Genomic DNA, 22361 nt, shown 5'->3' on the forward strand with positions numbered 1-22361 from the left:
TTTACACTTTCGTGCTTTGCATGAATGGGAATGGAACCGTGTGTGTTGAATGAAGCTCCTTGTGAGCACTGAACATTGTCCGGTGGAGTTCCTTTTTGTGTTGCTGTAATTGTGTCATTTCTCGATGAGAAAGATTAGGCAACATTTAGTCACTTCTAGCCATGATGCTCAATTTATTTACGAATGTACCCTAGTTACTAGGGACCGTTTACGTTGGAGAACAAGATCTATTGTATGCCTGTGTATTTGGGGAAGTCAAATCTGAAATAATGATGAAATTGCGTGTATCCAAAGTTAAAACTCGTGATCTGTCGCCCTCTGGTGTGTAAAAGATGCAATAGCTTACAGCACCTGGTATTCCCAGGCGGTCTCCCATCCAAGTACTGACCAGGCCCGAGCCTGCTTAGCTTCCGAGATCGGACGAGATCGGGCGTATTCAGGCTAGTATGGCCGTAAGCCAGGGAGGCTGTCCCTGACGCTCTACTTAAAGGGAAGGCAATATCCGTTTCTGCCGTTCATACTTGCAGTTGAACTGTCTCTCTACTCTAAAGCCCGGGACACACCAGCGCGCCGCAGACAGTCCCTGCTAACACGCCACGTTGTGGCAACATTGTGGCAACGTTGTGCGTTAGCTGGGGTGCCACACCAGACCGGAACTATATATTACAAAACGAACACATTCTCTTGATAAAACAGCTGTAATTGAGTGCCTGACACGCCAGTCAAGCGCAATCTTGAGAAGGTGTGCATTTCAGTAAGGATTTCAATTGACATGCAGTATGAAACTGAAAGGAGGTTGCATCACTATGATGCATAACATTGCATGTATTGTATTTTCAAGTGTGTGCATTCATCCTGTTGTCATTTTGTTTTGAAAGCAGAAGAATCATTCAACAGGTTGCTGAGACAAATGTAAACCAGTAAAACATATGAAGAGAAACAAACCTTGAATATAAGTTCAGTTGTTTAAACATTTGACAAACTATGGTGAGGGGGTAAGAAAACACACAAATCCAGCAGCTCCTGTATTTCAATACACCAGAACCCAATATTATTGGCGAGTCGGGTAGTCCATCATCACAGTTCGAGGGCAGGCATCATTTCAGTAATTTCATCCCGTTGCATTCACATCCGTGCCTTGAATGAGATTGAATGTGATCTTTGCTCTCAAGTATGTTCCCAAGTTTTACACTTTCGTGCTTTGCATGAATGGGAATGGAACCGTGTGTGTTGAATGAGGCTCCTTGTGAGCACTGAACTTTGTCCGGTGGAGTTCCTTTTTGTGTTGCTGTAATTGTGTCATTTCTCGATGAGAAAGATTAGGCAACATTTAGTCACTTCTAGCCATGATGCTCAATTTATTTACGAATGTACCCTAGTTACTAGGGACCGTTTACGTTGGAGAACAAGATCTATTGTATGCCTGTGTATTTGGGGAAGTCAAATCTGAAATAATGATGAAATTGCGTGTATCCAAAGTTAAAACTCGTGATTTGTCGCCCTCTGGTGTGTAAAAGATGCAAAAGCTTACAGCACCTGGTATTCCCAGGCGGTCTCCCATCCAAGTACTGACCAGGCCCGAGCCTGCTTAGCTTCCGAGATCGGGCGTATTCAGGCTAGTATGGCCGTAAGCCAGGGAAGCTGTCCCTGACGCTCTACTTAAAGGGAAGGCAATATCCGTTTCTGCCGCTCATACTTGCAGTTGAACTGTCTCTCTACTCTAAAGCCCGGGACACACCAGCGCGCTGCAGCCAGTCCCTTCTTACATGCCACGTTGTGGCAACATTGTGGCAACGTTGTGCGTTAGCTGGGGTGCCACACCAGACCGGAACTATATATTACAAAACGAACACATTGTCTTGATAAAACAGCTGTAATTGCGTGCCTGACACGCCAGTCAAGCGCAATCTTGAGAAGGTGTGCATTTCAGTAAGGATTTCAATTGACATGCAGTATGAAACTGAAAGGAGGTTGCATCACTATGATGCATAACATTGCATGTATTGTATTTTCAAGTGTGTGCATTCATCCTGTTGTCATTTTGTTTTGAAAGCAGAAGAATCATTCAACAGGTTGCTGAGACAAATGTAAACCAGTAAAACATATGAAGAGAAACATACCTTGAATATAAGTTCAGTTGTTTAAACATTTGACAAACTATGGTGAGGGGGTAAGAAAACACACAAATCCAGCAGCTCCTGTATTTCAATACACCAGAACCCAATATTATTGGCGAGTCGGGTAGTCCATCATCACAGTTCGAGGGCAGGCATCATTTCAGTAATTTCATCCCGTTGCATTCACATCCGTGCCTTGAATGAGATTGAATGTGATCTTTGCTCTCAAGTATGTTCCCAAGTTTTACACTTTCGTGCTTTGCATGAATGGGAATGGAACCGTGTGTGTTGAATGAGGCTCCTTGTGAGCACTGAACTTTGTCCGGTGGAGTTCCTTTTTGTGTTGCTGTAATTGTGTCATTTCTCGATGAGAAAGATTAGGCAACATTTAGTCACTTCTAGCCATGATGCTCAATTTATTTATGAATGTACCCTAGTTACTAGGGACCGTTTACGTTGGAGAACAAGATCTATTGTATGCCTGTGTATTTGGGGAAGTCAAATCTGAAATAATGATGAAATTGCGTGTATCCAAAGTTAAAACTCGTGATTTGTCGCCCTCTGGTGTGTAAAAGATGCAAAAGCTTACAGCACCTCGTATTCCCAGTCGGTCTCCCATCCAAGTACTGACCAGGCCCGAGCCTGCTTAGCTTCCGAGATCGGACGAGATCGGGCGTATTCAGGCTAGTATGGCCGTAAGCCAGGGAGGCTGTCCCTGACGCTCTACTTAAAGGGAAGGCAATATCCGTTTCTGCCGTTCATACTTACAGTTGAACTGTCTCTCTACTCTAAAGCCCGGGACACACCAGCGCACCGCAGACAGTCCCTGCTAACACGCCACGTTGTGGCAACATTGTGGCAACGTTGTGCGTTAGCTGGGGTGCCACACCAGACCGGAACTATATATTACAAAACGAACACATTGTCTTGATAAAACAGCTGTAATTGAGTGCCTGACACGCCAGTCAAGCGCAATCTTGAGAAGGTGTGCATTTCAGTAAGGATTTCAATTGACATGCAGTATGAAACTGAAAGGAGGTTGCATCACTATGATGCATAACATTGCATGTATTGTATTTTCAAGTGTGTGCATTCATCCTGTTGTCATTTTGTTTTGAAAGTAGAAGAATCATTTTTGCTGAGGTTGCTGAGACAAATGTAAACCAGTAAAACATATGAAGAGAAACAAACCTTGAATATAAGTTCAGTTGTTTAAACATTTGACAAACTATGGTGAGGGGGTAAGAAAACACACAAATCCAGCAGCTCCTGTATTTCAATACACCAGAACCCAATATTATTGGCGAGTCGGGTAGTCCATCATCACAGTTCGAGGGCAGGCATCATTTCAGTAATTTCATCCCGTTGCATTCACATCCGTGCCTTGAATGAGATTGAATGTGATCTTTGCTCTCAAGTATGTTCCCAAGTTTTACACTTTCGTGCTTTGCATGAATGGGAATGGAACCGTGTGTGTTGAATGAAGCTCCTTGTGAGCACTATACTTTGTCCGGTGGAGTTCCTTTTTGTGTTGCTGTAATTGTGTCATTTCTCGATGAGAAAGATTAGGCAACATTTAGTCACTTCTAGCCATGATGCTCAATTTATTTACGAATGTACCCTAGTTACTAGGGACCGTTTACGTTGGAGAACAAGATCTATTGTATGCCTGTGTATTTGGGGAAGTCAAATCTGAAATAATGATGAAATTGCGTGTATCCAAAGTTAAAACTTGTGATTTGTCGCCCTCTGGTGTGTAAAAGATGCAAAAGCTTACAGCACCTGGTATTCCCAGGCGGTCTCCCATCCAAGTACTGACCAGGCCCGAGCCTGCTTAGCTTCCGAGATCGGACGAGATCGGGCGTATTCAGGCTAGTATGGCCGTAAGCCAGGGAGGCTGTCCCTGACGCTCTACTTAAAGGGAAGGCAATATCCGTTTCTGCCGTTCATACTTACAGTTGAACTGTCTCTCTACTCTAAAGCCCGGGACACACCAGCGCGCCGCAGACAGTCCCTGCTAACACGCCACGTTGTGGCAACATTGTGGCAACGTTGTGCGTTAGCTGGGGTGCCACACCAGACCGGAACTATATATTACAAAACGAACACATTCTCTTGATAAAACAGCTGTAATTGAGTGCCTGACACGCCAGTCAAGCGCAATCTTGAGAAGGTGTGCATTTCAGTAAGGATTTCAATTGACATGCAGTATGAAACTGAAAGGAGGTTGCATCACTATGATGCATAACATTGCATGTATTGTATTTTCAAGTGTGTGCATTCATCCTGTTGTCATTTTGTTTTGAAAGCAGAAGAATCATTCAACAGGTTGCTGAGACAAATGTAAACCAGTAAAACATATGAAGAGAAACAAACCTTGAATATAAGTTCAGTTGTTTAAACATTTGACAAACTATGGTGAGGGGGTAAGAAAACACACAAATCCAGCAGCTCCTGTATTTCAATACACCAGAACCCAATATTATTGGCGAGTCGGGTAGTCCATCATCACAGTTCGAGGGCAGGCATCATTTCAGTAATTTCATCCCGTTGCATTCACATCCGTGCCTTGAATGAGATTGAATGTGATCTTTGCTCTCAAGTATTTTCCCAAGTTTTACACTTTCGTGCTTTGCATGAATGGGAATGGAACCGTGTGTGTTGAATGAGGCTCCTTGTGAGCACTGAACTTTGTCCGGTGGAGTTCCTTTTTGTGTTGCTGTAATTGTGTCATTTCTCGATGAGAAAGATTAGGCAACATTTAGTCACTTCTAGCCATGATGCTCAATTTATTTACGAATGTACACTAGTTACTAGGGACCGTTTACGTTGGAGAACAAGATCTATTCTATGCCTGTGTATTTGGGGAAGTCAAATCTGAAATAATGATGAAATTGCGTGTATACAAAGTTAAAACTCGTGATTTGTCGCCCTCTGGTGTGTAAAAGATGCAAAAGCTTACAGCACCTGGTATTCCCAGGCGGTCTCCCATCCAAGTACTGACCAGGCCCGAGCCTGCTTAGCTTCCGAGATCGGACGAGATCGGGCGTATTCAGGCTAGTATGGCCGTAAGCCAGGCAGACTGTCCCTGACGCTCTACTTAAAGGGAAGGCAATATCCGTTTCTTCCGCTCATACTTGCAATTGAACTGTCTCTCTACTCTAAAGTCCGGGACACACCAGCGCGCCGCAGACAGTCCCTGCTAACACGAAACGTTGTGGCAACGTTGTGCGTTAGCTGGGGTGCCACACCAGACCGGAACTATATATTACAAAACGAACACATTGTCTTGATAAAACAGCTGTAATTGAGTGCCTGACACGCCAGTCAAGCGCAATCTTGAGAAGGTGTGCATTTCAGTAAGGATTTCAATTGACATGCAGTATGAAACTGAAAGGAGGTTGCATCACTATGATGCATAACATTGCATGTATTGTATTTTCAAGTGTGTGCATTCATCCTGTTGTCATTTTGTTTTGAAAGCAGAAGAATCATTCAACAGGTTGCTGAGACAAATGTAAACCAGTAAAACATATGAAGAGAAACAAACCTTGAATATAAGTTCAGTTGTTTAAACATTTGACAAACTATGGTGAGGGGGTAAGAAAACACACAAATCCAGCAGCTCCTGTATTTCAATACACCAGAACCCAATATTATTGGCGAGTCGGGTAGTCCATCATCACAGTTCGAGGGCAGGCATCATTTCAGTAATTTCATCCCGTTGCATTCACATCCGTGCCTTGAATGAGATTGAATGTGATCTTTGCTCTCAAGTATGTTCCCAAGTTTTACACTTTCGTGCTTTGCATGAATGGGAATGGAACCGTGTGTGTTGAATGAAGCTCCTTGTGAGCACTGAACATTGTCCGGTGGAGTTCCTTTTTGTGTTGCTGTAATTGTGTCATTTCTCGATGAGAAAGATTAGGCAACATTTAGTCACTTCTAGCCATGATGCTCAATTTATTTACGAATGTACCCTAGTTACTAGGGACCGTTTACGTTGGAGAACAAGATCTATTGTATGCCTGTGTATTTGGGGAAGTCAAATCTGAAATAATGATGAAATTGCGTGTATCCAAAGTTAAAACTCGTGATCTGTCGCCCTCTGGTGTGTAAAAGATGCAATAGCTTACAGCACCTGGTATTCCCAGGCGGTCTCCCATCCAAGTACTGACCAGGCCCGAGCCTGCTTAGCTTCCGAGATCGGACGAGATCGGGCGTATTCAGGCTAGTATGGCCGTAAGCCAGGGAGGCTGTCCCTGACGCTCTACTTAAAGGGAAGGCAATATCCGTTTCTGCCGTTCATACTTGCAGTTGAACTGTCTCTCTACTCTAAAGCCCGGGACACACCAGCGCGCCGCAGACAGTCCCTGCTAACACGCCACGTTGTGGCAACATTGTGGCAACGTTGTGCGTTAGCTGGGGTGCCACACCAGACCGGAACTATATATTACAAAACGAACACATTCTCTTGATAAAACAGCTGTAATTGAGTGCCTGACACGCCAGTCAAGCGCAATCTTGAGAAGGTGTGCATTTCAGTAAGGATTTCAATTGACATGCAGTATGAAACTGAAAGGAGGTTGCATCACTATGATGCATAACATTGCATGTATTGTATTTTCAAGTGTGTGCATTCATCCTGTTGTCATTTTGTTTTGAAAGCAGAAGAATCATTCAACAGGTTGCTGAGACAAATGTAAACCAGTAAAACATATGAAGAGAAACAAACCTTGAATATAAGTTCAGTTGTTTAAACATTTGACAAACTATGGTGAGGGGGTAAGAAAACACACAAATCCAGCAGCTCCTGTATTTCAATACACCAGAACCCAATATTATTGGCGAGTCGGGTAGTCCATCATCACAGTTCGAGGGCAGGCATCATTTCAGTAATTTCATCCCGTTGCATTCACATCCGTGCCTTGAATGAGATTGAATGTGATCTTTGCTCTCAAGTATGTTCCCAAGTTTTACACTTTCGTGCTTTGCATGAATGGGAATGGAACCGTGTGTGTTGAATGAGGCTCCTTGTGAGCACTGAACTTTGTCCGGTGGAGTTCCTTTTTGTGTTGCTGTAATTGTGTCATTTCTCGATGAGAAAGATTAGGCAACATTTAGTCACTTCTAGCCATGATGCTCAATTTATTTACGAATGTACCCTAGTTACTAGGGACCGTTTACGTTGGAGAACAAGATCTATTGTATGCCTGTGTATTTGGGGAAGTCAAATCTGAAATAATGATGAAATTGCGTGTATCCAAAGTTAAAACTCGTGATTTGTCGCCCTCTGGTGTGTAAAAGATGCAAAAGCTTACAGCACCTGGTATTCCCAGGCGGTCTCCCATCCAAGTACTGACCAGGCCCGAGCCTGCTTAGCTTCCGAGATCGGGCGTATTCAGGCTAGTATGGCCGTAAGCCAGGGAAGCTGTCCCTGACGCTCTACTTAAAGGGAAGGCAATATCCGTTTCTGCCGCTCATACTTGCAGTTGAACTGTCTCTCTACTCTAAAGCCCGGGACACACCAGCGCGCTGCAGCCAGTCCCTTCTTACATGCCACGTTGTGGCAACATTGTGGCAACGTTGTGCGTTAGCTGGGGTGCCACACCAGACCGGAACTATATATTACAAAACGAACACATTGTCTTGATAAAACAGCTGTAATTGCGTGCCTGACACGCCAGTCAAGCGCAATCTTGAGAAGGTGTGCATTTCAGTAAGGATTTCAATTGACATGCAGTATGAAACTGAAAGGAGGTTGCATCACTATGATGCATAACATTGCATGTATTGTATTTTCAAGTGTGTGCATTCATCCTGTTGTCATTTTGTTTTGAAAGCAGAAGAATCATTCAACAGGTTGCTGAGACAAATGTAAACCAGTAAAACATATGAAGAGAAACATACCTTGAATATAAGTTCAGTTGTTTAAACATTTGACAAACTATGGTGAGGGGGTAAGAAAACACACAAATCCAGCAGCTCCTGTATTTCAATACACCAGAACCCAATATTATTGGCGAGTCGGGTAGTCCATCATCACAGTTCGAGGGCAGGCATCATTTCAGTAATTTCATCCCGTTGCATTCACATCCGTGCCTTGAATGAGATTGAATGTGATCTTTGCTCTCAAGTATGTTCCCAAGTTTTACACTTTCGTGCTTTGCATGAATGGGAATGGAACCGTGTGTGTTGAATGAGGCTCCTTGTGAGCACTGAACTTTGTCCGGTGGAGTTCCTTTTTGTGTTGCTGTAATTGTGTCATTTCTCGATGAGAAAGATTAGGCAACATTTAGTCACTTCTAGCCATGATGCTCAATTTATTTACGAATGTACCCTAGTTACTAGGGACCGTTTACGTTGGAGAACAAGATCTATTGTATGCCTGTGTATTTGGGGAAGTCAAATCTGAAATAATAATGAAATTGCGTGTATCCAAAGTTAAAACTCGTGATTTGTCGCCCTCTGGTGTGTAAAAGATGCAAAAGCTTACAGCACCTGGTATTCCCAGGCGGTCTCCCATCCAAGTACTGACCAGGCCCGAGCCTGCTTAGCTTCCGAGATCGGACGAGATCGGGCGTATTCAGGCTAGTATGGCCGTAAGCCAGGGAAGCTGTCCCTGACGCTCTACTTAAAGGGAAGGCAATATCCGTTTCTGCCGCTCATACTTGCAGTTGAACTGTCTCTCTACTCTAAAGTCCGGGACACACCAGCGCGCCGCAGACAGTCCCTGCTAACACGAAACGTTGTGGCAACGTTGTGCGTTAGCTGGGGTGCCACACCAGACCGGAACTATATTTTACAAAGCGAACACATTGTCTTGATAATACAGCTGTAATTGAGTGCCTGACATGCCAGTCAAGCGCAATCTTGAGAAGGTGTGCATTTCAGTAAGGATTTCAATTGACATGCAGTATGAAACTGAAAGGAGGTTGCATCACTATGATGCATAACATTGCATGTATTGTATTTTCAAGTGTGTGCATTCATCCTGTTGTCATTTTGTTTTGAAAGCAGAAGAATCATTCAACAGGTTGCTGAGACAAATGTAAACCAGTAAAACATATGAAGAGAAACAAACCTTGAATATAAGTTCAGTTGTTTAAACATTTGACAAACTATGGTGAGGGGGTAAGAAAACACACAAATCCAGCAGCTCCTGTATTTCAATACACCAGAACCCAATATTATTGGCGAGTCGGGTAGTCCATCATCACAGTTCGAGGGCAGGCATCATTTCAGTAATTTCATCCCGTTGCATTCACATCCGTGCCTTGAATGAGATTGAATGTGATCATTGCTCTCAAGTATGTTCCCAAGTTTTACACTTTCGTGCTTTGCATGAATGGGAATGGAACCGTGTGTGTTGAATGAGGCTCCTTGTGAGCACTGAACTTTGTCCGGTGGAGTTCCTTTTTGTGTTGCTGTAATTGTGTCATTTCTCGATGAGAAAGATTAGGCAACATTTAGTCACTTCTAGCCATGATGCTCAATTTATTTACAAATGTACACTAGTTACTAGGGACCGTTTACGTTGGAGAACAAGATCTATTGTATGCCTGTGTATTTGGGGAAGTCAAATCTGAAATAATGATGAAATTGCGTGTATCCAAAGTTAAAACTCGTGATTTGTCGCCCTTTGGTGTGTAAAAGATGCAAAAGCTTACAGCACCTGGTTTTCCCAGGCTGTCTCCCATCCAAGTACTGACCAGGCACGAGCCTGCTTAGCTTCCGAGATCGGGCGTATTCAGGCTAGTATGGCCGTAAGCCAGGAAGGCTGTCCCTGACGCTCTACTTAAAGGGAAGGCAATATCCGTTTCTGCCGCTCATACTTGCAGTTGAACTGTCTCTCTACTCTAAAGCCCGGGACACACCAGCGCGCTGCAGCCAGTCCCTGCTTACATGCCACGTTGTGGCAACATTGTGGCAACGTTGTGCGTTAGCTGGGGTGCCACACCAGACCAGAACTATATATTACAAAACGAACACATTGTCTTGATAAAACAGCTGTAATTGCGTGCCTGACACGCCAGTCAAGCGCAATCTTGAGAAGGTGTGCATTTCAGTAAGGATTTCAATTGACATGCAGTATGAAACTGAAAGGAGGTTGCATCACTATGATGCATAACATTGCATGTATTGTATTTTCAAGTGTGTGCATTCATCCTGTTGTCATTTTGTTTTGAAAGCAGAAGAATCATTCAACAGGTTGCTGAGACAAATGTAAACCAGTAAAACATATGAAGAGAAACATACCTTGAATATAAGTTCAGTTGTTTAAACATTTGACAAACTATGGTGAGGGGGTAAGAAAACACACAAATCCAGCAGCTCCTGTATTTCAATACACCAGAACCCAATATTATTGGCGAGTCGGGTAGTCCATCATCACAGTTCGAGGGCAGGCATCATTTCAGTAATTTCATCCCGTTGCATTCACATCCGTGCCTTGAATGAGATTGAATGTGATCTTTGCTCTCAAGTATGTTCCCAAGTTTTACACTTTCGTGCTTTGCATGAATGGGAATGGAACCGTGTGTGTTGAATGAGGCTCCTTGTGAGCACTGAACTTTGTCCGGTGGAGTTCCTTTTTGTGTTGCTGTAATTGTGTCATTTCTCGATGAGAAAGATTAGGCAACATTTAGTCACTTCTAGCCATGATGCTCAATTTATTTACGAATGTACCCTAGTTACTAGGGACCGTTTACGTTGGAGAACAAGATCTATTGTATGCCTGTGTATTTGGGGAAGTCAAATCTGAAATAATGATGAAATTGCGTGTATCCAAAGTTAAAACTCGTGATTTGTCGCCCTCTGGTGTGTAAAAGATGCAAAAGCTTACAGCACCAGGTATTCCCAGGCGGTCTCCCATCCAAGTACTGACCAGGCCCGAGCCTGCTTAGCTTCCGAGATCGGACGAGATCGGGCGTATTCAGGCTAGTATGGCCGTAAGCCAGTGAGGCTGTCCCTGACGCTCTACTTAAAGGGAAGGCAATATCCGTTTCTGCCGTTCATACTTACAGTTGAACTGTCTCTCTACTCTAAAGCCCGGGACACACCAGCGCGCCGCAGACAGTCCCTGCTAACACGCCACGTTGTGGCAACATTGTGGAAACGTTGTGCGTTAGCTGGGGTGCCACACCAGACCGGAACTATATATTACAAAACGAACACATTGTCTTGATAAAACAGCTGTAATTGAGTGCCTGACACGCCCGTCAAGCGCAATCTTGAGAAGGTGTGCATTTCAGTAAGGATTTCAATTGACATGCAGTATGAAACTGAAAGGAGGTTGCATCACTATGATGCATAACATTGCATGTATTGTATTTTCAAGTGTGTGCATTCATCCTGTTGTCATTTTGTTTTGAAAGCAGAAGAATCATTCAACAGGTTGCTGAGACAAATGTAAACCAGTAAAACATATGAAGAGAAACAAACCTTGAATATAAGTTCAGTTGTTTAAACATTTGACAAACTATGGTGAGGGGGTAAGAAAACACACAAATCCAGCAGCTCCTGTATTTCAATACACCAGAACCCAATATTATTGGCGAGTCGGGTAGTCCATCATCACAGTTCGAGGGCAGGCATCATTTCAGTAATTTCAACCCGTTGCATTCACATCCGTGCCTTGAATGAGATTGAATGTGATCTTTGCTCTCAAGTATGTTCCCAAGTTTTACACTTTCGTGCTTTGCATGAATGGGAATGGAACCGTGTGTGTTGAATGAGGCTCCTTGTGAGCACTGAACTTTGTCCGGTGGAGTTCCTTTTTGTGTTGCTGTAATTGTGTCATTTCTCGATGAGAAAGATTAGGCAACATTTAGTCACTTCTAGCCATGATGCTCAATTTATTTACGAATGTACCCTAGTTACTAGGGACCGTTTACGTTGGAGAACAAGATCTATTGTATGCCTGTGTATTTGGGGAAGTCAAATCTGAAATAATGATGAAATTGCGTGTATCCAAAGTTAAAACTCGTGATTTGTCTCCCTCTGGTGTGTAAAAGATGCAAAAGCTTACAGCACCTGGTATTCCCAGGCGGTCTCCCATCCAAGTACTGACCAGGCCGGAGCCTGCTTAGCTTCCGAGATCGGACGAGATCGGGCGTATTCAGGCTAGTATGGCCGTAAGCCGGGGAGGCTGTCCCTGATGCTCTACTTAAAGGGAAGGCAATATCCGTTTCTGCCGCTCATACTTGCAGTTGAACTGTCTCTCTACTCTAAAGTCCGGGACACACCAGCGCGCCGCAGACAGTCCCTGCTAACACGAAACGTTGTGGCAACGTTGTGCGTTAACTGGGGTGCCACACCAGACCGGAACTATATTTTACAAAACGAACACATTGTCTTGATAATACAGCTGTAATTGAGTGCCTGACACGCCAGTCAAGCGCAATCTTGAGAAGGTGTGCATTTCAGTAAGGATTTCAATTGACATGCAGTATGAAACTGAAAGGAGGTTGCATCACTATGATGCATAACATTGCATGTATTGTATTTTCAAGTGTGTGCATTCATCCTGTTGTCATTTTGTTTTGAAAGCAGAAGAATCATTCAACAGGTTGCTGAGACAAATGTAAACCAGTAAAACATGTGAAGAGAAACAAACCTTGAATATAAGTTCAGTTGTTTAAACATTTGACAAACTATGGTGAGGGGGTAAGAAAACACACAAATCCAGCAGCTCCTGTATTTCAATACACCAGAACCCAATATTATTGGCGAGTCGGGTAGTCCATCATCACAGTTCGAGGGCAGGCATCATTTCAGTAATTTCATCCCGTTGCATTCACATCCGTGACTTGAATGAGATTGAATGTGATCTTTGCTCTCAAGTATGTTCCCAAGTTTTACACTTTCGTGCTTTGCATGAATGGGAATGGAACCGTGTGTGTTGAATGAGGCTCCTTGTGAGCACTGAACTTTGTCCGGTGGAGTTCCTTTTTGTGTTGCTGTAATTGTGTCATTTCTCGATGAGAAAGATTAGGCAACATTTAGTCACTTCTAGCCATGATGCTCAATTTATTTACGAATGTACCCTAGTTACTAGGGACCGTTTACGTTGGAGAACAAGATCTATTGTATGCCTGTGTATTTGGGGAAGTCAAATCTGAAATAATGATGAAATTGCGTGTATCCAAAGTTAAAACTCGTGATTTGTCGCCCTCTGGTGTGTAAAAGATGCAAAAGCTTACAGCACCTGGTATTCCCAGGCGGTCTCCCATCCAAGTACTGACCAGGCCCGAGCCTGCTTAGCTTCCGAGATCGGACGAGATCGGGCGTATTCAGGCTAGTATGGCCGTAAGCCGGGGAAGCTGTCCCTGACGCTCTACTTAAAGGGAAGGCAATATCCGTTTCTGCCGCTCATACTTGCAGTTGAACTGTCTCTCTACTCTAAAGTCCGGGACACACCAGCGCGCCGCAGACAGTCCCTGCTAACACGAAACGTTGTGGCAACGTTGTGCGTTAGCTGGGGTGCCACACCAGACCGGAACTATATTTTACAAAACGAACACATTGTCTTGATAAAACAGCTGTAATTGAGTGCCTGACACGCCAGTCAAGCGCAATCTTGAGAAGGTGTGCATTTCAGTAAGGATTTCAATTGACATGCAGTATGAAACTGAAAGGAGGTTGCATCACTATGATGCATAACATTGCATGTATTGTATTTTCAAGTGTGTGCATTCATCCTGTTGTCATTTTGTTTTGAAAGCAGAAGAATCATTCAACAGGTTGCTGAGACAAATGTAAACCAGTAAAACATATGAAGAGAAACAAACCTTGAATATAAGTTCAGTTGTATAAACATTTGACAAACTATGGTGAGGGGGTAAGAAAACACACAAATCCAGCAGCTCCTGTATTTCAATACACCAGAACCCAATATTATTGGCGAGTCGGGTAGTCCATCATCACAGTTCGAGGGCAGGCATCATTTCAGTAATTTCATCCCGTTGCATTCAAATCCGTGCCTTGAATGAGATTGAATGTGATCTTTGCTCTCAAGTATGTTCCCAAGTTTTACACTTTCGTGCTTTGCATGAATGGGAATGGAACCGTGTGTGTTGAATGAGGCTCCTTGTGAGCACTGAACTTTGTCCAGTGGAGTTCCTTTTTGTGTTGCTGTAATTGTGTCATTTCTCGATGAGAAAGATTAGGCAACATTTAGTCACTTCTAGCCATGATGCTCAATTTATTTACGAATGTACCCTAGTTACTAGGGACCGTTTACGTTGGAGAACAAGATCTATTGTATGCCTGTGTATTTGGGGAAGTCAAATCTGAAATAATGATGAAATTGCGTGTATCCAAAGTTAAAACTCGTGATTTGTCGCCCTCTGGTGTGTAAAAGATGCAAAAGCTTACAGCACCTGGTATTCCCAGGCGGTCTCCCATCCAAGTACTGACCAGGCCAGAGCCTGCTTAGCTTCCGAGATCGGACGAGATCGGGCGTATTCAGGCTAGTATGGCCGTAAGCCAGGGAGGCTGTCCCTGACGCTCTACTTACAGGGAAGGCAATATCCTTTTCTGCCGTTCATACTTACAGTTGAACTGTCTCTCTACTCTAAAGCCCGGGACACACCAGTGCGCCGCAGACAGTCCCTGCTAACACGCCACGTTGTGGCAACGTTGTGGCAACGTTGTGCGTTAGCTGGGGTGCCACACCAGACCGGAACTATATTTTACAAAACGAACACATTGTCTTGATAAAACAGCTGTAATTGAGTGCCTGACACGCCAGTCAAGCGCAATCTTGAGAAGGTGTGCATTTCAGTAAGGATTTCAATTGACATGCAGTATGAAACTGAAAGGAGGTTGCATCACTATGATGCATAACATTGCATGTATTGTATTTTCAAGTGTGTGCATTCATCCTGTTGTCATTTTGTTTTGAAAGCAGAAGAATCATTCAACAGGTTGCTGAGACAAATGTAAACCAGTAAAACATATGAAGAGAAACAAACCTTGAATATAAGTTCAGTTGTTTAAACATTTGACAAACTATGGTGAGGGGGTAAGAAAACACACAAATCCAGCAGCTCCTGTATTTCAATACACCAGAACCCAATATTATTGGCGAGTCGGGTAGTCCATCATCACAGTTCGAGGGCAGGCATCATTTCAGTAATTTCATCCCGTTGCATTCACATCCGTGCCTTGAATGAGATTGAATGTGATCTTTGCTCTCAAGTATGTTCCCAAGTTTTACACTTTCGTGCTTTGCATGAATGGGAATGGAACCGTGTGTGTTGAATGAGGCTCCTTGTGAACACTGAACTTTGTCCGGTGGAGTTCCTTTTTGTGTTGCTGTAATTGTGTCATTTCTCGATGAGAAAGATTAGGCAACATTTAGTCACTTCTAGCCATGATGCTCAATTTATTTACGAATGTACCCTAGTTACTAGGGACCGTTTACGTTGGAGAACAAGATCTATTGTATGCCTGTGTATTTGGGGAAGTCAAATCTGAAATAATGATGAAATTGCGTGTATCCAAAGTTAAAACTCGTGATTTGTCGCCCTCTGGTGTGTAAAAGATGCAAAAGCTTACAGCACCTGGTATTCCCAGGCGGTCTCCCATCCAAGTACTGACCAGGCCCGAGCCTGCTTAGCTTCCGAGATCGGACGAGATCGGGCGTATTCAGGCTAGTATGGCCGTAAGCCGGGGAAGCTGTCCCTGACGCTCTACTTAAAGGGAAGGCAATATCCGTTTCTGCCGCTCATACTTGCAGTTGAACTGTCTCTCTACTCTAAAGTCCGGGACACACCAGCGCGCCGCAGACAGTCCCTGCTAACACGAAACGTTGTGGCAACGTTGTGCGTTAGCTGGGGTGCCACACCAGACCGGAACTATATTTTACAAAACGAACACATTGTCTTGATAAAACAGCTGTAATTGAGTGCCTGACACGCCAGTCAAGCGCAATCTTGAGAAGGTGTGCATTTCAGTAAGGATTTCAATTGACATGCAGTATGAAACTGAAAGGAGGTTGCATCACTATGATGCATAACATTGCATGTATTGTATTTTCAAGTGTGTGCATTCATCCTGTTGTCATTTTGTTTTGAAAGCAGAAGAATCATTCAACAGGTTGCTGAGACAAATGTAAACCAGTAAAACATATGAAGAGAAACAAACCTTGAATATAAGTTCAGTTGTATAAACATTTGACAAACTATGGTGAGGGGGTAAGAAAACACACAAATCCAGCAGCTCCTGTATTTCAATACACCAGAACCCAATATTATTGGCGAGTCGGGTAGTCCATCATCACAGTTCGAGGGCAGGCATCATTTCAGTAATTTCATCCCGTTGCATTCACATCCGTGCCTTGAATGAGATTTAATGTGATCTTTGCTCTCAAGTATGTTCCCAAGTTTTACACTTTCGTGCTTTGCATGAATGGGAATGGAACCGTGTGTGTTGAATGAGGCTCCTTGTGAGCACTGAACTTTGTCCGGTGGAGTTCCTTTTTGTGTTGCTGTAATTGTGTCATTTCTCGATGAGAAAGATTAGGCAACATTTAGTCACTTCTAGCCATGATGCTCAATTTATTTACGAATGTACCCTAGTTACTAGGGACCGTTTACGTTGGAGAACAAGATCTATTGTATGCCTGTGTATTTGGGGAAGTCAAATCTGAAATAATGATGAAATTGCGTGTATCCAAAGTTAAAACTCGTGATTTGTCGCCCTCTGGTGTGTAAAAGATGCAAAAGCTTACAGCACCTGGTATTCCCAGGCGGTCTCCCATCCAAGTACTGACCAGGCCAGAGCCTGCTTAGTTTCCGAGATCGGACGAGATCGGGCGTATTCAGGCTAGTATGGCCGTAAGCCAGGGAGGCTGTCCCTGACGCTCTACTTAAAGGGAAGGCAATATCCTTTTCTGCCGTTCATACTTACAGTTGAACTGTCTCTCTACTCTAAAGCCCGGGACACACCAGTGCGCCGCAGACAGTCCCTGCTAACACGCCACGTTGTGGCAACGTTGTGGCAACGTTGTGCGTTAACTGGGGTGCCACACCAGACCGGAACTATATTTTACAAAACGAACACATTGTCTTGATAATACAGCTGTAATTGAGTGCCTGACACGCCAGTCAAGCGCAATCTTGAGAAGGTGTGCATTTCAGTAAGGATTTCAATTGACATGCAGTATGAAACTAAAAGGAGGTTGCATCACTATGATGCATAACATTGCATGTATTGTATTTTCAAGTGTGTGCATTCATCCTGTTGTCATTTTGTTTTGAAAGCAGAAGAATCATTCAACAGGTTGCTGAGACAAATGTAAACCAGTAAAACATATGAAGAGAAACAAACCTTGAATATAAGTTCAGTTGTTTAAACATTTGACAAACTATGGTGAGGGGGTAAGAAAACACACAAATCCAGCAGCTCCTGTATTTCAATACACCAGAACCCAATATTATTGGCGAGTCGGGTAGTCCATCATCACAGTTCGAGGGCAGGCATCATTTCAGTAATTTCATCCCGTTGCATTCACATCCGTGCCTTGAATGAGATTGAATGTGATCTTTGCTCTCAAGTATGTTCCCAAGTTTTACACTTTCGTGCTTTGCATGAATGGGAATGGAACCGTGTGTGTTGAATGAGGCTCCTTGTGAGCACTGAACTTTGTCCGGTGGAGTTCCTTTTTGTGTTGCTGTAATTGTGTCATTTCTCGAAGAGAAAGATTAGGCAACATTTAGTCACTTCTAGCCATGATGCTCAATTTATTTACGAATGTACCCTAGTTACTAGGGACCGTTTACGTTGGAGAACAAGATCTATTGTATGCCTGTGTATTTGGGGAAGTCAAATCTGAAATAATGATGAAATTGTGTGAATCCAAAGTTAAAACTCGTGATTTGTCGCCCTCTGGTGTGTAAAAGGTGCAAAAGCTTACAGCACCTGGTATTCCCAGGCGGTCTCCCATCCAAGTACTGACCAGGCCCGAGCCTGCTTAGCTTCCGAGATCGGACGAAATCAGGCGTATTCAGGCTAGTACGGCCGTAAGCCAGGGAGGCTGTCCCTGACGCTCTACTTAAAGGGAAGGCAATATCCGTTTCTGCCGCTCATACTTGCAGTTGAACTGTCTCTCTACTCTAAAGTCCGGGACACACCAGCGCGCCGCAGACAGTCCCTGCTAACACGAAACGTTGTGGCAACGTTGTGCGTTAGCTGGGGTGCCACACCAGACCGGAACTATATTTTACAAAACGAACACATTGTCTTGATAAAACAGCTGTAATTGAGTGCCTGACACGCCAGTCAAGCGCAATCTTGAGAAGGTGTGCATTTCAGTAAGGATTTCAATTGCCATGCAGTATGAAACTGAAAGGAGGTTGCATCACTATGATGCATAACATTGCATGTATTGTATTTTCAAGTGTGTGCATTCATCCTGTTGTCATTTTGTTTTGAAAGCAGAAGAATCATTCAACAGGTTGCTGAGACAAATGTAAACCAGTAAAACATATGAAGAGAAACAAACCTTGAATATAAGTTCAGTTGTTTAAACATTTGACAAACTATGGTGAGGGGGTAAGAAAACACACAAATCCAGCAGCTCCTGTATTTCAATACACCAGAACCCAATATTATTGGCGAGTCGGGTAGTCCATCATCACAGTTCGAGGGCAGGCATCATTTCAGTAATTTCATCCCGTTGCATTCACATCCGTGCCTTGAATGAGATTGAATGTGATCTTTGCTCTCAAGTATGTTCCCAAGTTTTACACTTTCGTGCTTTGCATGAATGGGAATGGAACCGTGTGTGTTGAATGAGGCTCCTTGTGAGCACTGAACTTTGTCCGGTGGAGTTCCTTTTTGTGTTGCTGTAATTGTGTCATTTCTCGATGAGAAAGATTAGGCAACATTTAGTCACTTCTAGCCATGATGCTCAATTTATTTACGAATGTACCCTAGTTACTAGGGACCGTTTACGTTGGAGAACAAGATCTATTGTATGCCTGTGTATTTGGGGAAGTCAAATCTGAAATAATGAAGAAATTGCGTGTATCCAAAGTTAAAACTCGTGATTTGTCGCCCTCTGGTGTGTAAAAGATGCAAAAGCTTACAGTACCTGGTATTCCCAGGCGGTCTCCCATCCAAGTACTGACCAGGCCGGAGCCTGCTTAGCTTCCGAGATCGGACGAGATCGGGCGTATTCAGGCTAGTATGGCCGTAAGCCGGGGAGGCTGTCCCTGATGCTCTACTTAAAGGGAAGGCAATATCCGTTTCTGCCGCTCATACTTGCAGTTGAACTGTCTCTCTACTCTAAAGTCCGGGACACACCAGCGCGCCGCAGACAGTCCCTGCTAACACGAAACGTTGTGGCAACGTTGTGCGTTAGCTGGGGTGCCACACCAGACCGTAACTGTATTTTACAAAACGAACACATTGTCTTGATAAAACAGCTGTAATTGAGTGCCTGACACGCCAGTCAAGCGCAATCTTGAGAAGGTGTGCATTTCAGTAAGGATTTCAATTGACATGCAGTATGAAACTGAAAGGAGGTTGCATCACTATGATGCATAACATTGCATGTATTGTATTTTCAAGTGTGTGCATTCATCCTGTTGTCATTTTGTTTTGAAAGCAGAAGAATCATTCAACAGGTTGCTGAGACAAATGTAAACCAGTAAAACATATGAAGAGAAACAAACCTTGAATATAAGTTCAGTTGTTTAAACATTTGACAAACTATGGTGAGGGGGTAAGAAAACACACAAATCCAGCAGCTCCTGTATTTCAATACACCAGAACCCAATATTATTGGCGAGTCGGGTAGTCCATCATCACAGTTCGAGGGCAGGCATCATTTCAGTAATTTCATCCCGTTGCATTCACATCCGTGCCTTGAATGAGATTCAATGTGATCTTTGCTCTCAAGTATGTTCCCAAGTTTTACACTTTCGTGCTTTGCATGAATGGGAATGGAACCGTGTGTGTTGAATGAGGCTCCTTGTGAGCACTGAACTTTGTCCGGTGGAGTTCCTTTTTGTGTTGCTGTAATTGTGTCATTTCTCGATGAGAAAGATTAGGCAACATTTAGTCACTTCTAGCCATGATGCTCAATTTATTTACGAATGTACCCTAGTTACTAGGGACCGTTTACGTTGGAGAACAAGATCTATTGTATGCCTGTGTATTTGGGGAAGTCAAATCTGAAATAATGATGAAATTGCGTGTATCCAAAGTTAAAACTCGTGATTTGTCGCCCTCTGGTGTGTAAAAGATGCAAAAGCTTACAGCACCTGGTATTCCCAGGTGGTCTCCCATCCAAGTACTGACCAGGCCCGAGCCTGCTTAGCTTCCGAGATCAGACGAGATCGGGCGTATTCAGGCTAGTATGGCCGTAAGTCAGGGAGGCTGTCCCTGACGCTCTACTTAAAGGGAAGGCAATATCCGTTTCTGCCGCTCATACTTGCAGTTGAACTGTCTCTCTACTCTAAAGTCCGGGACACACCAGCACGCCGCAGACAGTCCCTGCTAACACGAAACGTTGTGGCAACGTTGTGCGTTAGCTGGGGTGCCACACCAGACCGGAACTATATATTACAAAACGAACACATTGTCTTGATAAAACAGCTGTAATTGAGTGCCTGACACGCCAGTCAAGCGCAATCTTGAGAAGGTGTGCATTTCAGTAAGGATTTCAATTGACATGCAGTATGAAACTGAAAGGAGGTTGCATCACTATGATGCATAACATTGCATGTATTGTATTTTCAAGTGTGTGCATTCATCCTGTTGTCATTTTGTTTTGAAAGCAGAAGAATCATTCAACAGGTTGCTGAGACAAATGTAAACCAGTAAAACATATGAAGAGAAACAAACCTTGAATATAAGTTCAGTTGTTTAAACATTTGACAAACTATCGTGAGGGGGTAAGAAAACACACAAATCCAGCAGCTCCTGTATTTCAATACACCAGAACCCAATATTATTGGCGAGTCGGGTAGTCCATCTTCACAGTTCGAGGGCAGGCATCATTTCAGTAATTTCATCCCGTTGCATTCACATCCGTGCCTTGAATGAGATTGAATGTGATCTTTGCTCTCAAGTATGTTCCCAAGTTTTACACTTTCGTGCTTTGCATGAATGGGAATGGAACCGTGTGTGTTGAATGAGGCTCCTTGTGAGCACTGAACTTTGTCCGGTGGAGTTCCTTTTTGTGTTGCTGTAATTGTGTCATTTCTCGATGAGAAAGATTAGGCAACATTTAGTCACTTCTAGCCATGATGCTCAATTTATTTACGAATGTACCCTAGTTACTAGGGACCGTTTACGTTGGAGAACAAGATCTATTGTATGCCTGTGTATTTGGGGAAGTCAAATCTGAAATAATGATGAAATTGCGTGTATCCAAAGTTAAAACTCGTGATTTGTCGCCCTCTGGTGTGTAAAAGATGCAAAAGCTTACAGCACCTGGTATTCCCAGGCGGTCTCCCATCCAAGTACTGACCAGGCCCGAGCCTGCTTAGCTTCCGAGATCGGACGAGATCGGGCATATTCAGGCTAGTATGGCCGTAAGCCAGGGAGGCTGTCCCTGACGCTCTACTTATAGGGAAGGCAATATCCGTTTCTGCCGTTCATACTTACAGTTGAACTGTCTCTCTACTCTAAAGCCCGGGACACACCAGCGCGCCGCAGACAGTCCCTGCTAACACGCCACGTTGTGGCAACATTGTGGCAACGTTGTGCGTTAGCTGGGGTGCCACACCAGACCGGAACTATATATTACAAAACGAACACATTGTCTTGATAAAACAGCTGTAATTGAGTGCCTGACACGCCAGTCAAGCGCAATCTTGAGAAGGTGTGCATTTCAGTAAGGATTTTAATTGACATGCTGTATGAAACTGAAAGGAGGTTGCATCACTATGATGCATAACATTGCATGTATTGTATTTTCAAGTGTGTGCATTCATCCTGTTGTCATTTTGTTTTGAAAGCAGAAGAATCATTCAACAGGTTGCTGAGACAAATGTAAACCAGTAAAACATATGAAGAGAAACAAACCTTGAATATAAGTTCAGTTGTTTAAACATTTGACAAACTATGGTGAGGGGGTAAGAAAACACACAAATCCAGCAGCTCCTGTATTTCAATACACCAGAACCCAATATTATTGGCGAGTCGGGTAGTCCATCATCACAGTTCGAGGGCAGGCATCATTTCAGTAATTTCATCCCGTTGCATTCACATCCGTGCCTTGAATGA

At 43.6% G+C, this 22361-nt stretch overlaps 16 non-coding genes and 3 pseudogenes across 16 annotated transcripts; all 19 read right to left on the bottom strand.

Moving 5' to 3' along the window:
- Nucleotides 1-339: 339 nt before the first annotated feature.
- LOC136742982 (5S ribosomal RNA) lies at nucleotides 340-458 on the bottom strand. Its single transcript, XR_010815101.1, has one exon. It is a non-coding gene; the product is annotated as a 5S ribosomal RNA (ribosomal RNA).
- Nucleotides 459-1524: 1066 nt separating this feature from the next.
- LOC136743327 (uncharacterized) lies at nucleotides 1525-1633 on the bottom strand (annotated as a pseudogene).
- Nucleotides 1634-2699: 1066 nt separating this feature from the next.
- On the bottom strand, nucleotides 2700-2818 carry LOC136743256 (5S ribosomal RNA). The gene has a single exon (XR_010815361.1). It is a non-coding gene; the product is annotated as a 5S ribosomal RNA (ribosomal RNA).
- A 1069-nt stretch (nucleotides 2819-3887) lies between these two features.
- Nucleotides 3888-4006, bottom strand: LOC136742983 (5S ribosomal RNA). Its single transcript, XR_010815102.1, has one exon. It is a non-coding gene; the product is annotated as a 5S ribosomal RNA (ribosomal RNA).
- A 1066-nt stretch (nucleotides 4007-5072) lies between these two features.
- On the bottom strand, nucleotides 5073-5191 carry LOC136742984 (5S ribosomal RNA). The gene has a single exon (XR_010815103.1). It is a non-coding gene; the product is annotated as a 5S ribosomal RNA (ribosomal RNA).
- A 1055-nt stretch (nucleotides 5192-6246) lies between these two features.
- On the bottom strand, nucleotides 6247-6365 carry LOC136742985 (5S ribosomal RNA). Its single transcript, XR_010815104.1, has one exon. It is a non-coding gene; the product is annotated as a 5S ribosomal RNA (ribosomal RNA).
- A 1066-nt stretch (nucleotides 6366-7431) lies between these two features.
- On the bottom strand, nucleotides 7432-7540 carry LOC136743329 (uncharacterized; annotated as a pseudogene).
- Nucleotides 7541-8606: 1066 nt separating this feature from the next.
- Nucleotides 8607-8725, bottom strand: LOC136742986 (5S ribosomal RNA). The gene has a single exon (XR_010815105.1). It is a non-coding gene; the product is annotated as a 5S ribosomal RNA (ribosomal RNA).
- Nucleotides 8726-9780: 1055 nt separating this feature from the next.
- On the bottom strand, nucleotides 9781-9889 carry LOC136743367 (uncharacterized; annotated as a pseudogene).
- A 1066-nt stretch (nucleotides 9890-10955) lies between these two features.
- On the bottom strand, nucleotides 10956-11074 carry LOC136743066 (5S ribosomal RNA). Its single transcript, XR_010815182.1, has one exon. It is a non-coding gene; the product is annotated as a 5S ribosomal RNA (ribosomal RNA).
- A 1066-nt stretch (nucleotides 11075-12140) lies between these two features.
- LOC136743155 (5S ribosomal RNA) lies at nucleotides 12141-12259 on the bottom strand. The gene has a single exon (XR_010815266.1). It is a non-coding gene; the product is annotated as a 5S ribosomal RNA (ribosomal RNA).
- Nucleotides 12260-13314: 1055 nt separating this feature from the next.
- LOC136742987 (5S ribosomal RNA) lies at nucleotides 13315-13433 on the bottom strand. The gene has a single exon (XR_010815106.1). It is a non-coding gene; the product is annotated as a 5S ribosomal RNA (ribosomal RNA).
- A 1055-nt stretch (nucleotides 13434-14488) lies between these two features.
- LOC136743100 (5S ribosomal RNA) lies at nucleotides 14489-14607 on the bottom strand. The gene has a single exon (XR_010815214.1). It is a non-coding gene; the product is annotated as a 5S ribosomal RNA (ribosomal RNA).
- A 1066-nt stretch (nucleotides 14608-15673) lies between these two features.
- Nucleotides 15674-15792, bottom strand: LOC136742988 (5S ribosomal RNA). The gene has a single exon (XR_010815107.1). It is a non-coding gene; the product is annotated as a 5S ribosomal RNA (ribosomal RNA).
- A 1055-nt stretch (nucleotides 15793-16847) lies between these two features.
- Nucleotides 16848-16966, bottom strand: LOC136743248 (5S ribosomal RNA). Its single transcript, XR_010815354.1, has one exon. It is a non-coding gene; the product is annotated as a 5S ribosomal RNA (ribosomal RNA).
- Nucleotides 16967-18032: 1066 nt separating this feature from the next.
- Nucleotides 18033-18151, bottom strand: LOC136743265 (5S ribosomal RNA). The gene has a single exon (XR_010815370.1). It is a non-coding gene; the product is annotated as a 5S ribosomal RNA (ribosomal RNA).
- Nucleotides 18152-19206: 1055 nt separating this feature from the next.
- LOC136743229 (5S ribosomal RNA) lies at nucleotides 19207-19325 on the bottom strand. Its single transcript, XR_010815335.1, has one exon. It is a non-coding gene; the product is annotated as a 5S ribosomal RNA (ribosomal RNA).
- A 1055-nt stretch (nucleotides 19326-20380) lies between these two features.
- On the bottom strand, nucleotides 20381-20499 carry LOC136743160 (5S ribosomal RNA). Its single transcript, XR_010815271.1, has one exon. It is a non-coding gene; the product is annotated as a 5S ribosomal RNA (ribosomal RNA).
- Nucleotides 20500-21554: 1055 nt separating this feature from the next.
- Nucleotides 21555-21673, bottom strand: LOC136743092 (5S ribosomal RNA). Its single transcript, XR_010815207.1, has one exon. It is a non-coding gene; the product is annotated as a 5S ribosomal RNA (ribosomal RNA).
- Between the last annotated feature and the right edge of the window lie 688 nt (nucleotides 21674-22361).

Source organism: Amia ocellicauda, unplaced genomic scaffold (assembly GCF_036373705.1).
Source record: "Amia ocellicauda isolate fAmiCal2 unplaced genomic scaffold, fAmiCal2.hap1 HAP1_SCAFFOLD_77, whole genome shotgun sequence".
In the NCBI taxonomy this organism is placed as follows: domain Eukaryota; kingdom Metazoa; phylum Chordata; class Actinopteri; order Amiiformes; family Amiidae; genus Amia; species Amia ocellicauda.